We start from the raw sequence: 13982 nt of genomic DNA, 5'->3' as shown, positions 1-13982 counted from the left end.
TTGTTGAAGCCGATGTTGAAAATGAGAGACGAAAATAAGTTGTGATTAACTCTTGATAATTAACATCGTACACGACGTAATATAATTAATAATAAGTTGGAGCTTTTTAAGGCGGAATATATGATAATCCAATGAGTCTCGTCATGAAAGCCTGAAACTTCTGTATTTCCAAAGCGCACGAAAAATTTACTCTTTCAAAAGTGAATTCAAATACCCCGTTGAGAATTCATATGACACGCCATAAATATAGCGAATGAGTTCTCATTTCCCCAAGTCCCGGCTGAACTCATACCGCCCAAGTACCGTGGGATTTCCCTGAAAAGACGTTTAACCACTTCCTCGCCTCCGCGATCGCACGAATAATGACGATTCACTGTTGTCGGCCGATGTGAGACTCAAGAGGTACAATTACCTGCACTCACGTGGCCCTTCTCCGCGAGCTGTTCCCCTGGCACTCAGAGGTGCAGCCTTCTACCTGGCTCAACGCCCACACCTCCCACCTCTTTTCGACTGCAGTCTCACTTTTCCTCGTTTTCCCCTTCATCCCCATGACATTCAACCATTGCAACGATGTGTCTCGTCAATTCCCGCCCCCTGGGTCTTCAAATAGAGTCGATGAAAGTGGTTGATAGACCCGCACTCATGAAATATGGGAAAATACCGGCGACGAATGGTGAAAATCAGCTTTTGAAAAATTCAATAGCATGATTTACCAGATCGGTATTTATATATCGACAGGCCAAGTAAAATACCATAAATATAAATATAAATATTGTATATATATATTTATGTTAAATAGATATTTTAGAAATTTTTTTTCAATTTTATTGTCATTTCTATTTTTTTTTGTCTAGAAAATTTTAAATACTTTAGTGTTGTACAAAAAATTATGTATATAACGTATGTAAATATAATATATTACATTATACAAGCTATATACAGTATATGTATAAGAGATATCATACATATGTTAGACATATATGTATCAATTGTAATTTTTCTCACGAAAAAATAAATACACTACAGGCATCTATGTAAAAAAATATATACCCGATAGTATATATTTTAACAATTGAATTATTTCAATTCGAAAAACTTGGTTAAAACCTTTGTTAATTTTGCGTACATTATTACTGAAAAAAATTAATGCAAGTGAAAAGCTGTAAAGTTTTAGTAGTCTGGGGGTCGTGGAAAATAATACGCAGCGGGTGTTCTGTTCTAGTTGGTGAAATAATTAAGGGCATGTAACTGAGGGAGTCATCAACTAAACAATAGTCGCTTGATCCGCCGAATTAAACTCTGGGGGAAAATTCAACAGACGATGGGGCGGAACCTTTTGCAGATCTAACGTTAGATGCAAATTTCTAGTGCATCGTTATCGTGCACGCGAAAAGTCCGGGTGATTCGTATGGCTCTTGACTACCAGGCGAACAGGCCAGAGTAAGAAGTCTCCACATCCCAGCGCCTGCGCCAGTAATAACAATATTTTTTTTAATGAATGCAATTGATTCAGAAAAATTAGTGGGTTTATTTAAATAGATGTTGATACAGGAATTTTATTCGGACATGGTGTTCGCTCCAATGGAACTTTTGGGCACATTTGTTTATGAAAAAACCTTTTGTTAATTTACTGAGAAAGTTCACTCGTTAAAAAATTGAAAAATGGATAAAGAGAGGGGATTTTTTAATATAAAATCATTTTTTTCCTAATTTGTATCCTTTTTTATGGAGAAATTATTCTGACTTTATGGAGTATTCATTTAAAATTCATAGGTCATAAATTACCAGGTGATAAACATTGAAAGGTGAATGTATTATTTTATTGGAGCAGATATTTAAATTTTAGCGGTAGAAAGAAAAATTAATCGTGGGACGAAAGTAATGTCAATATAAAAGGGATGATATGATGAATAAAAAATTATTCTTCCGGCTGCCGTTTAAAGGATTTTACTTCTAGAATATCATTGGCCACGATATGAAGAGAAATATTCTCATTGTAGGGATTTTAAAAAATTGAGTAAAAAAGCAAATTAAAGGAATATCTTTATATGCTTCTCTATATTTTGATCGGAAATATAAACAGATATCAACTAATAAATCATTCGTTTGCTGTCATTATAATTTTTTTACAGAAATAAATTTGAAAGACCCTCAATTTTTGAATCCAATGCAAATAAATATTCCACAAGAATCTTATCGAAATAAATGTCAAAGCTTCACGTGAGGGGATTTATTCAGTAATACCGGAGAGTACTTGCAAAAAGCAATTACTCCACTACCTGGCAAAAACATATCCAATGAAAATATCCAATGACATCAAGTGAATTTTTAATTAACACAGCGAGAAAATAAATCGCTAAATGCTGGTACCTCAACTGACGTTCTGATACCCCAGAAAATTAAATGCAAAAGGCATTAATTTTCCTCTTTAAAAGATCAAAGTCAATCCACCCCGGGGTAGTTTGCTACAAAAAGTTTTGGGTACCTCTCGCTGGTTTAAATTCTGCAAATTCTGAAAACATAAATAAACAGCCGATAGAACTCCGGGGTTGGCAAATAGGGGGAATGAGCTGTTCAACCCTGGCTAGTTAAACACTGATGTTGAACGCCTCATAGTAGTTGCAATCAGTGATTGGATGGATAGTATAGAATAGCGTAGACATTTCCTTTTCAGGTGAATTCCTTGAGCGTGGGCGAGCAGGATATCATGAGTGTAGCGCGGATAACTCGGGTCCTGTCTTCTTCGGCATAGTCACAAGGTCATTAGAGGAGTCCACGCGAGCTCAAACGTTATTGAGGGATATTGGAGGGGCTTGAGGATTGCACGGGTAATAGGTGAGTAAAAATCCGAGGATCTCTTCCAGGAGAAATTATTGGGATCCTTTGGTGAAAAAAATTTGTTGCAATTCGCGTTGCGAAAATATTTTTATATCGGCTATTCAAGATTATTGAATATTGTATTTAAAATTAAATGATCATTCGATAAATTAATAATTGAAGTTAAGTGATGACATTAAGTAGAAAATTTAATTACATTACAACACAATTACAAAATTAATTACAATAAAAATGTAAACATTTTGTGTACAGCATTTATGATTTCATGATTTTCAAGGTGAAGGAGTCAGCAGCACATATTTTATATTCCGACTGACCAACCATCCACAAATTTCATTTTATTATTATTATTCTTTCAATTTCGATAAGTCAGACGTTCAGTTTTAATTTATTGACATTGTCAATTCCCATTGATTTGTGAGTTCCAAAATCTCAGTGAAATTCTCACGTTTATGAAGGCCAAAGGTATCTAATCCCTGTAATCCCTTTCTCCGTGGGATTTTCAATAGGAAAAAAATGTTGCCTCAACGTCACTGATAAATAAACTAAAATAAAAAAAAAATGCAGATCATAAATTTTTATTTTGACTGAACCTCCACTTCGTCCCACCTATTCTAGCAGATGGAAATGTTATTCCCGTTGCGGTCGAGACATTTGTCTGATTGCGTACCTCCCAGCAACTCACTGTGACGTTTTCACCTGCTGCGTTTTATACTGAGGTGCAGTCAATTCGTACGTCCAGTCGTGTGATGCTCTCCTGGCCTGCGGAAACGGCTGATTTACCTGAAATCCACATGTACGTCGTGCCCCCGAATTATTTCAATTGAGTAAAACTCACGAATATTGTGGGCAATTGAGTCGAGTGGTTCCTATCGAGATGCCCATGTCCCTCGACTCGGCACCGAGACAATCTATCCCCCTCCATTGTCAAGACGAATTGCCTGATCTGTCCGCCTGTCACATTCCTCGCAGCAATGACAAGAAGAAAAAACCCAATTTCTCGGGAAAATTGTCGTCAAGAGACGGCAATTGTCAAAAAATAATTGAGGAAATGTTACTCTCAAATATTCAAAACACGTCCCGATCGGTTCAGCCGTCAAAAGTTCATCGATGACACTTATCACCAAACAATTTCGTAATAATTCACAATCGAAATGATAGGGATCGCGGATGGCGGGCACTTTGCCGAAATTCCGAAGTCCCCGGTGGGCCCAACAATTAAAAATTCGAAATCGAAGTGAATAATAGACTGATAATGTTGAAGGGGTTAAAATAAAATTCATTTCGTTGTATCAGAGGAGTAAGAAGTCGCAGGAGGCCGGTCGCGAGTTCAACTCACGGTCTCACGTGCGCAAATGAACGCACGATCGACGTGATTCAGGTGCGCGAGCAGGTGTGTGTTATCAGGACAACAGGTTGTGGGACATCTCTCCGCATCGAGCTGTAACCAGAGATCGGTATGGATCGATCGGTCGACGCAGGTTTCAAGGGTTTTGGCTCCTCGACGGCGGAGTAATTTTGCAATTTCTAATTTTTGGCGTCTTGAGAGAGGTAGAGAAATATTCATTGAAAATGAGGGAACTCTTCAAGTAGTGAGTCATTTCTAGGCTGTGTATTATAAACTTATAAAATTGTATGATCGATAAAATTATTTGGTCCTTACAGACCTTCTTACACCAACGAATTACTAATTTGAACCAACTGATTTAAATATGAATCAATAGTTCATAGAAAAATATACGAATTCCTTAACTTTGAATACACACGTTTAATTGATTGATTTGTGGATTAATCAATTTGTAAATTTGTTAAAAAAACAGATCAATATCCCCAATGGGAGCGGAAAAAACTAAATAATTATTCCTCGCGTTGAAATTTACTTTATTCGAGTCAAATAACTTCATGTGCCCAATACAAATATTTCTTTAAACACAATAATCGTCTAAAACGATACAATTATAAAAATAAATAATATAATTTCGAATAAATATTATTCCACCGTAATTACACAATTCTTCAAACACCGATAACTCAATTTTCCCAGGACAGTGGGAAAACCACCAAATGGGTGAAAATACAATAATATTCTCGAATAGTTGGTCTCACCTTTACGTTCGACCACAGCCGATCTCCACCGTAACCTGATACCCTGATCGTGTGCACCTGTTCGATCACCTGAAGCCAAGATTTATATTTCCCGGGATGGGATTGGCAATTGCAGGTAGCTGGCAACTCAAGTTTCAATATTTTCGAAATGAAAGAGCTGGGAAAATGGTAAGAAAGGCTTTTAAACAATATTGGTTATCAGCGGCAGGTTGAGCACCTGCGCCACCTGCTAGACGATATGGTATCCTGGTAGCAGGCCAACTTGACGACTCGATGGTTCAGCCGATCGATACACTGCACGCCTCACCTGCCGATTGCATCGTGAGAGGGAATTCAAGCACGCACGTGTGTTGTTTTTTTTTTTATTCGTTTCTTGATTCGACTGATTCAGGGTTTAGGAGCTGTACGCAAGCCATGCGAAAGCGAAAATAGAGGAGATGTCGGAGTGAAAAACGAGGCAATAAGATCGTGTATCGCTTGAACTCGGAGAGCTCATTAAGTCGAGTACAGAGCACCAACTTGGCCACGTTGGTAAAATAATCGGATTCCCTTTCTCCTCTCTCGGAGAGCTAACGAGAATTCCTATCAAGGACTCTGTCTGCGATCTACATAAGACTCTAGAGTATATCGAAATGCCAAATAAATTAATTCCGCACGGGATTTCATGTACTAATTGCGATGATTTAATTGGGGCCACGAGGTTCGGATGATCTCAGGGGCTATTTCGCATAGTTCATTCATATGTATTTAAATTATCCTGTTTAGAAACGAACAGAATTTTTTTTTTTTTTTAATTTTGTAATTGCTGTCGCAGGTTGGATACTATATTTGTGAAATTGGAATTCCCCACAATTTTTTGGTCACGAGATAATGTTTTTTCTGTTTTTTTTTCAGCTGAAAAATATTGCCACACACTGTAAACTGGAATTTTTCGAGTTTAATTGCGAATAATTAATTGACTTCAGTGGCAGCTCATCGAGGACTCTGTCTGTGCTCTACATAAGCTACTGGTGGGTATCGAAATGTGGAATAAATTAACCCCGTTTGGGATTTAATTTCCTAATTATGATGATTTAATTGGGGCGAAGAATTTCGAATGGAGAGAGGATCTCCTCAGCTATTTTGTAAAGTTCATTAACAAGTTTGATGAATTTAAATTGTCTGTTTAGAGTGTATCTTGTGTGGAATATTTTGATTACGCCTATGGAATTTCGTAAAATTTTTTTGTAATGAAAAAATTATTTTTTACTCTATAAATTTGTCTACGCACTTGTTATGATGATAAATATTAGCACATTGATACTTTCACGAGGTAAATACTGATAATTTAAATTTTCAATGCCACTAGAGAAAATTCACTGAGTTCATTTGGCTTTTATCGAGGCCACAGTCTGCAATGTACAGAAGACAAAAATATATCAGATTACGAAATAAATCAACTCCGTTCGAGATTTAATTAACTAATTGTGGCGATTTAATTCAAGCGAGGAATTTCGGACAGAGAGAGGATCTCACAGGCTATTCAATAAAGCTCGTTGTTAAAGTTGAATTTACAACTTTCAGTTTAGACTTTGCGCAACGTGGACTGCATTAATTTCCCTGCGAAATTCCGGAGATTTTAACTTACGAAATTTTGATGTTGAATGACACCATTGTTTAACCGAAAAAGTCACGCATGAGAAATTCCAGTAAAACTCGCCCACCCAAATTTTTATCCGCGAAGAATCATGCCATACATGCATTTAAAATAATCATACACCAACAGTAAAAAATTGTTTAATAAAAAATACGAAATAAAAATAAAATGTCTATTGTTTTCCAATAATTATTATCCTCTGCTAATCAAGCCCAGTATTCTAAGGAGCAATAAAAGATTAGTTGTTAGGGCTCTTTGTATGATAGGTTTAGCTATCATCACCACCCCCACCACCTCACAAAACCTCATTACATCCTCTCCTCATTTTTATTGAATTCTTCTCTCCGGCCGATAGCTCAGTTGGGATCAGGAATTTTGTGATGAAAAAACGTAGCCACCGCGAAATGAATCCAGTTAATCCAAGGCACGTCTGAAGAAACCGATAAGCCACCGTATAGGCATTCCTCACGCTTGTAGAACTAACTGGATTATGCGCTTGCCCACACCAAATTACCAGGCAAACGTTCGGCAAACTCAATTGTGGATTTGCCAGCGTCGTTGAACAGAGTGAGGAGTTGAGGATCTACCACACACGTAATTTTCAAGATAAGCTCCAAGCCCCTTGTTACCGTGATGGGAGCCTTCGGTATCACGTATCTATTCTCAAATGCAAACTCTACGTACTCAATGCGGTGAATATCTCGGGCTATTTGCCTGTTTTAAAAAGTTCATGTGCATCGTCGAGGTAATTTTCATCGGATATCTTGCGAGTTGTCACACTCGATGATGATTTGTTTGACGTTGAAGACACCTTATTCTGTAGTTTGCGACTGGTGGGATAATTCTGAGATGTACCACCGGTAAAAATATAATTTTTACTTTAATAAAATATTTTAGTCTGCGCGTGGAGAAATTTTTAGTAAAAATTATCCTACCGATCTATAAGAAATTTATCATGAGTCATTGTTACGTAATTTCGACGAAAAAAGTCGGTTCAAATTAATGTATGAGGGGAATGTTTTATTCTGCGTTAGAGAAATTTTATTCTGAAGAATTAAAAGAATTGTTTCGGTAGGATAAACATTACTGTACTGGGCGAAAAGAATTTTTTTATCCGAAGTAGATATGACACGATATTTTTATAAAATGGTAGAATAACTTTCATCAAACATTTCTCCCTGTGTCCCAATTTTGTAAATTCATGTCATTAACACCCTTTGCATAAAAAATTAGGGAATTTACGAACGGAGTGTTTTTTTTCCGACGTCTCTATTATTTATAATCATTAACTTATCAGCATTCGTTTGAGTAGCTGACGACCTTCAGATTCAGGATGCCTCTAGAGCTGTGTAATCAGTGAGTCACAGTGATAAAAGTAGAGAATAATCGTACTGGTTATAAAATATCCAGCAGCTTCCGAGATAACCCAACTGGAAACCAACTCTCGTGGCATTAGAAATTTCCAAAAATACAACTCTGCAGGATTCCGATAACAATTCCCCACCAGAAACAAATAATAATTTCTACAAGTTACTGTACACCCCAGAAACAACTGCGTTCGCTCCCTGCAACTTTCATGAGAGAAACAAATATCCTTCTTGTTTGGCTTTTCCTATTGGCTACACGTGAAATCCCACGTATGTGTGGATGAAAGAGACCGAACCGAGATGAAGAAAACCGGGGGAAAAATGAAATACCCAGGACATTGTCGTCCTGGGGGACACGTTTCTTGAATTCAACACCCGCAACGGCCCATCTCCCACTGGAAGCTGTCGTCCGATATAAGTTTAGCCGTTGTACACTCACCCTATTCCAAAGTTAAAGGTGGGGTCCCGACGGTCTGCGGTTCCTCGCACCTCTCCACCTGCTCACTCACCACTTCACCCGATTCCTCAAGTTCTTCGCAAAAGTTCTAGTCTCAGGCCTTTTTTATCCCTCACTCACGTGCGCCAGATTAATTCTTCAGTTTCAATTCAGAAAAGTTGAGGCTCATTTCGGCCTGACTTTGGTAAAAGTGAGCTCAGCTTTTAAATATTAATTTTTATTGTTGTCTGTTGATTAAAAAATGAAGCAAATCTGTTATCGAGGAGATCTGCTATGCATTTGAATATATTTTTTCAAGTGCAAACGAGGGCGTGAATTCATTTGAAAATTGGATTATTTCATAAACTTCCGTTGTTGCCTAAAAGTTTAACCGCTGAACACTCAGTGTGTTCGGAAGTTGGCTAAAGGTCTAGTGCCAATGGTCTGCGGCTGTTCCCCCTTCTCTCTCATCCCATGCCCCGAATCCTCCCTAATAAGCTCCAATCCCAAGATTTTTTTTCGCGTGACGGATTAATTCCGAAAAGTTAATTCTCATTTCCCACTAGGGACGACAATGAAATCTTTATCATAACTTTTTCGTGCAGCGAATTGAGTACTACCACACATATATTTTTCAAAAATTCCGCCTAGAGATTCCTCAAGGTACTTCGCGTTACCAGTCCCAAAAACTATGTACACTTAATTCGAAATTGCATTATTCAATCTCAAGTGCACTCACCGTATCTCCAAATTCACCAAAATTCCAGTCCCACCAGTCCTCGGTTTCTCGTGCTCCACTTCCTTTTATTCCTTATCTCCTCCCGACAAAGTCCCCGAATTTTTCCCCCTCTGCACACATACGTCGGATTAATTCCCCCGTTTCAATTCCGAAAAGTTAATTCTCATTCTCCCCTGTTTCTGTTCAATCCTCTATCATTGTACACCACCACAATTACAATTGAACACCGTAATACCCCGGCTATTTGAATTTTCACTTTAATTGCCGTTTGTTGATGAAAAAATAAACGAGGGACTGAAGGATTTTCACGCACTTTAATCTCCGTTGTTTGCAGAGGCCGGTCCCACGAATTGGATGTTTGTTTTTCCGTTAACACGTAATGTCGGACGTAACCGAATGCACCGATTTCTCTCTTTTCGGACCTATATTTGCACGTGCAGAACTCGTCCACGAAAGTCAATTGAAAATGTTTTTCATTTTTATTTCCATTGATTTTTCATTCCGCCGTATGAGCCCATGCGATGGAGAAGCTGGTGAGAAGATCGATTGAATTGTGGGACGGCCAATCAGACTCACCACGTCCTCCAGGTCAAACAAATTACTTCCTCACGATTAACTGCCCGAGAGCGCACATAAGCTGCCAATGAACCGAACATCTATCGCACTCTCAGTCTCATAACCGAAGGGGAGACGATTTAACTCGTAGTTTCGTTGGAGTATATTTTTATTTATCAATATCTCGACCTTTCTGCTCCACTTGTCGGCCCAATTGCCGTTCTATGACGTGTCGAATGGCTAGAATACGGATATGCAGGCGCCCAGGGCTGCCGTGGAGGTACTGACGACTGTGAATTGACTGTAACAAGAAGACATTCACCGATTCTTCATGCTTACGCAGTACGACAAATACACGGCTTTGATCTTATGTTTTCCCTCTCTCTTGGCAAGTCGGAGGCTGGGTTAGCTCAGACACGACGCCGTGTCTTTTTCTACTACTCGGGAAAGTGAAATCGAAAAGGCTGGTTTACAGGATAAGTATCGGCGACTTTCTCACTCTCTCTCACTCGTTCTCGGAATTAAGATGCACCCGGAATGCAAATAAAATTCCTCTCGTTCACGTTTTTCTGTTTAAATAACAGTTCCATTGAAAAGAAATTCGGCACTTTTAATTTTATTTTATGAGAATAAATTGCAGCGCTTTCCCCGGAGGACAATGATTTTTAATAAATTAAGGAAGGTATACATTTAATTCCGGGGAAAAATATAGCAAGAGAAATTATTTATTAATGTTTTTTAACGCAACCAACTGTGACGTTCAATGTTCAATAAATGGAATTGAGTGGAGCAAATAAATATTATGGTAATTAATTACAATCGATAAAATGAATTGATCTTTTTGTGTGCGAGAAGTGAATAATGTTGAATATTAACTGATTTTTTAACCGTCAGGAGGAATTTCTCATGCATAAAAAGTTGAGTTAATTCTTTTCTTGTGATCGGAATTTCCCTAGCGAAGGGGAAAATAATTGAGAAGCAGAAAAATAGTGGAAAAAAATTCACGAAAAAACCGTTCGGATGATGAATCGCCAGCGACGGAAAACCACAGCAGTCACCCACTATTTTATTTATTCATAACCATTGGTTTATAAATTCAGTCGCTCGGCGATTTGTAGTGCCAGGTGTCTACATATATACCCGCGGTATGTGCCAAACGAAAAAGCCGAGCGGCGTTAATGGAATAAATAAGCGGATAAACCAAGTAAAACTGATTGTATGTCGGTGCTTGGTGTCCGCAATGTTCATTTTTCTCGTTGGGCTCTTTCAGTTTCGCTGGAGCATCAAAAATTTTAATTTCCTTGGAAGATATTTCGTCCCTTGTTTCGTGCGGCGCATTTTAAAATTTTCTGCTTTTGCCTTGGGTGCGGCTGGGCCGCACTTTCGGGCGGGTAAAAGTTGCTCATTTCGGCGCTTTTATGGGTCAGAATACGACCCAACTTTTCCAAGTCATCTGGGAAAATGTGGATACTTGTCTTTCTTCGGCACCACAACTTTTTCTGACGAAGGGGAGGATCGTTCGTTAAATGCGAAAAGAAAATGGGGCTGCTCGCGCAGGGGATGAAAATGTAGGGAGGATTGGATGAAAAATAAATATGTATGGAGCCATGTTAATAAGCAATATCCTTTGCGTATTTTCCTGCGCAAAAATTAATTAGTTTCGATATTATTCAATGACAATTATTGAAAATCAAACCAAAACCCATGACTTTCTCAAATGCATAATAAATCACCAGAAGAATTAGCCGAAAGTTCGTTAAAACTTTATACTTTTAACTCAATTCAAATTAATTTCAATTAATTTTTTATCATTCAAAGTTGATAAAAACTGTATTTCATCGCTATTATTATTTGTTCATAAACAATTTTTTCTCTCCCAGCATATCCAGCTGTATCCCCGTATACAATTGCTCCCAATTAAAGACCGAAAATTCACCTGTCACCTTTAATCCCCTCGAAATTGATTAGATCCCTCGGGAGCGTATCGTACACAAATGTCGAATGTCGCCTGCATCCACGATAGAGAATCGAAAAAGAAGAATTCGGTAAGGGGGTGGAGGGTGTCGAGACAGCTATACACCCGTTGAGCTATAGGAGACGCTTTGGCGCATTGTCTAAACCTGTTACTGGGATCCACCGAGTGGAGAGAAGCCACCAGGAGGGATGGGTGTTATACATGCACATGGAGAAAGGATAGCAGGCGTTGGCTCAGTGTGGGAGAGACCGCAGAACCGTAGGACAGGTCTCCACATGAAACTGGGGGCTGCATTTGTTCGAGCAAATTGCTTTGTTAGAGCTCCCGAGGTCCGACGGCTCGGGGTACCCACTCGGCCATTTCGGAATAGCGACTCAATGGGAATGCACATTCATACGCATCCGAAAATTGTGGCCAATATTTTTTTTTTCTCCTCTTTGCAAAGGATTTTTTTCACTTTCTTTTTTACCAGGGGAGTTTCAGCTGCCGTTAGCTGCTACTACCGTACCTTCTGATTTTTGACAATTGAATTTTCATCTTCACTCTCGTTATCAAAACACAGAGAAACATTTTATTTTCCTCGGTTTTTTTACATTCGTGGGGATTTTTTAATCACTTGGATGAGTGGGTGAGTTCAATGTGAAACGAAAAAATTGCTGTAGTTATTCGGGGCTTTTACTTTTATTAATCGAATTGCTGGGAATTGGAATCACTCTATTTACGTACAAAAAACATTCTCTCAATTTCTGCGAGTGAATGCGATGCGATTTTTTTGTGATTAAAATATTGGGCACACTTGTTTTGTAATGCTTCACGGATTTTTTGGGCTTTGAGAATTTTTTGAATTATTTGGAGCAGTGGGTCGAACTCGAATCGAAAACATTGCTGGAGGTATTCAAAGAGTGATTGGTGTTGATTGAGAAATGTCAAGGCCACGTGTGTGATGTGATTCAGTGATTGTTGGAGGCATTGCGAGAGGTTCCGGGTTCAAATCTCGATAGTTGAGAAAATAGCACATGAGAAAACATAGATTTTCTGGGTATTTTCCGATAACGGTTTGTCCTGAATAATTCACCGCTTTCAACGACTTATCGCTCTGTGACGTATTTCCTTTTCGGGAGATTCAACACATCAGAAAATTCATTATTTTATTTTATGTCAATTTATTATTCATCTTTAATATTTTTAAACAGCAAATTATACTAAATTTATTTTTGAAAAAGCATTTCGTCTGTCCTCGGGAGCTCTCCGTGATTTTTTTTTCATTGTACCCATTTTTGTCCGGTATTTTTAATATTTTTTTAAATTAGAAATTGATTGGAACATGAAAAAATGTAGATGCTCAATAATATAAATTTATTAACGAAATTGGACAGGATTGGAAATATTTTATTTTCACGAGCATGAAATTCCTGGAATCTCTACACACATTGAAAACCAAAAGCCATACAAAGCTCCACTGCATACGATTTGATGCATTGATAGTTGGACTTCGGTGTGAGATGTTCCAGGTTTGAATATCGAATGTGGAAAAATTGAAACTTGAGATGATAGGGTCTTCCATGCTATTTTCAGCCGACAGGTCGTTTTGATGAATGCCCTACCAGACAATATTGCAGACCATTTCCTCAAAACCCATACGGTATCGCAATGGACATATCCGAAACAAATTGTTCTCATTCCAGAAAAAAAATCACTCTGGTCCTGACCTTTTTCTGTGAATTTTTCAAATATTTCGAACGAGCGGTATAACTCGAACACAAATTAGGGAACATTGCAAATATTGCAGCAAATATTTTCTGTATAACTATAAATATAAAACAATTTTATTCAAATTTTATTTAAATGAAATTCTCCGAGTCACAATGAATAGAATTCAACTCACATTGTTCTCAATGCAGAAAAGATTTTCCTCTTCCCTTTTTTATCGGTTCAGAAATGAATTGTAAACCTCACTCGACATCCTGCACATCCCCAAGCCTTAATTAACCCAATTTCAAATGCTTGTTATAGGTGGAATAAAAATTGAATCCCTCATCTCATTTTCTTTCGCAAACTCCCGGTGGACGATTTACGATATAATCCGCAGTGAAAATGTAATATTTAGTAAACGATATCAACGGATGGTCAGACGAATGGACTAATAACAACAGATATAATTAATGTTCCTCTTCATCAAATAAATTTTTATAATTTTTTAAATAAAAATTAGACCTCCAGAGGCTGCAACGTGAGATGAAATGACATTCGGCCCTATTTCAACCTTGAAAACCCAATTATAACTATAAAATTAACCTTCATCCCTCGTTCCACCCTTTGGAGGTCTAATT

At 38.0% G+C, this 13982-nt stretch overlaps 1 protein-coding gene across 1 annotated transcript in view; it reads right to left on the bottom strand.

Moving 5' to 3' along the window:
* Positions 1–9978, bottom strand: part of LOC135162568 (low affinity immunoglobulin epsilon Fc receptor-like) — a 40031-nt gene extending 30053 nt beyond the window's left edge. Inside the window, exon 1 of the mRNA XM_064121194.1 lies at positions 9123–9978. The gene's annotated coding sequence lies outside the window, so the exon portion shown is untranslated. The remainder of the gene's footprint in view (positions 1–9122) is intronic.
* Positions 9979–13982: the final 4004 nt, after the last annotated feature.

This window comes from Diachasmimorpha longicaudata, chromosome 1, assembly GCF_034640455.1.
Source record: "Diachasmimorpha longicaudata isolate KC_UGA_2023 chromosome 1, iyDiaLong2, whole genome shotgun sequence".
NCBI lineage: Eukaryota > Metazoa > Arthropoda > Insecta > Hymenoptera > Braconidae > Diachasmimorpha > Diachasmimorpha longicaudata.
Note: the sequence above shows the minus strand (reverse complement) of the source record. Positions and strands in the feature narration are given on the sequence as shown.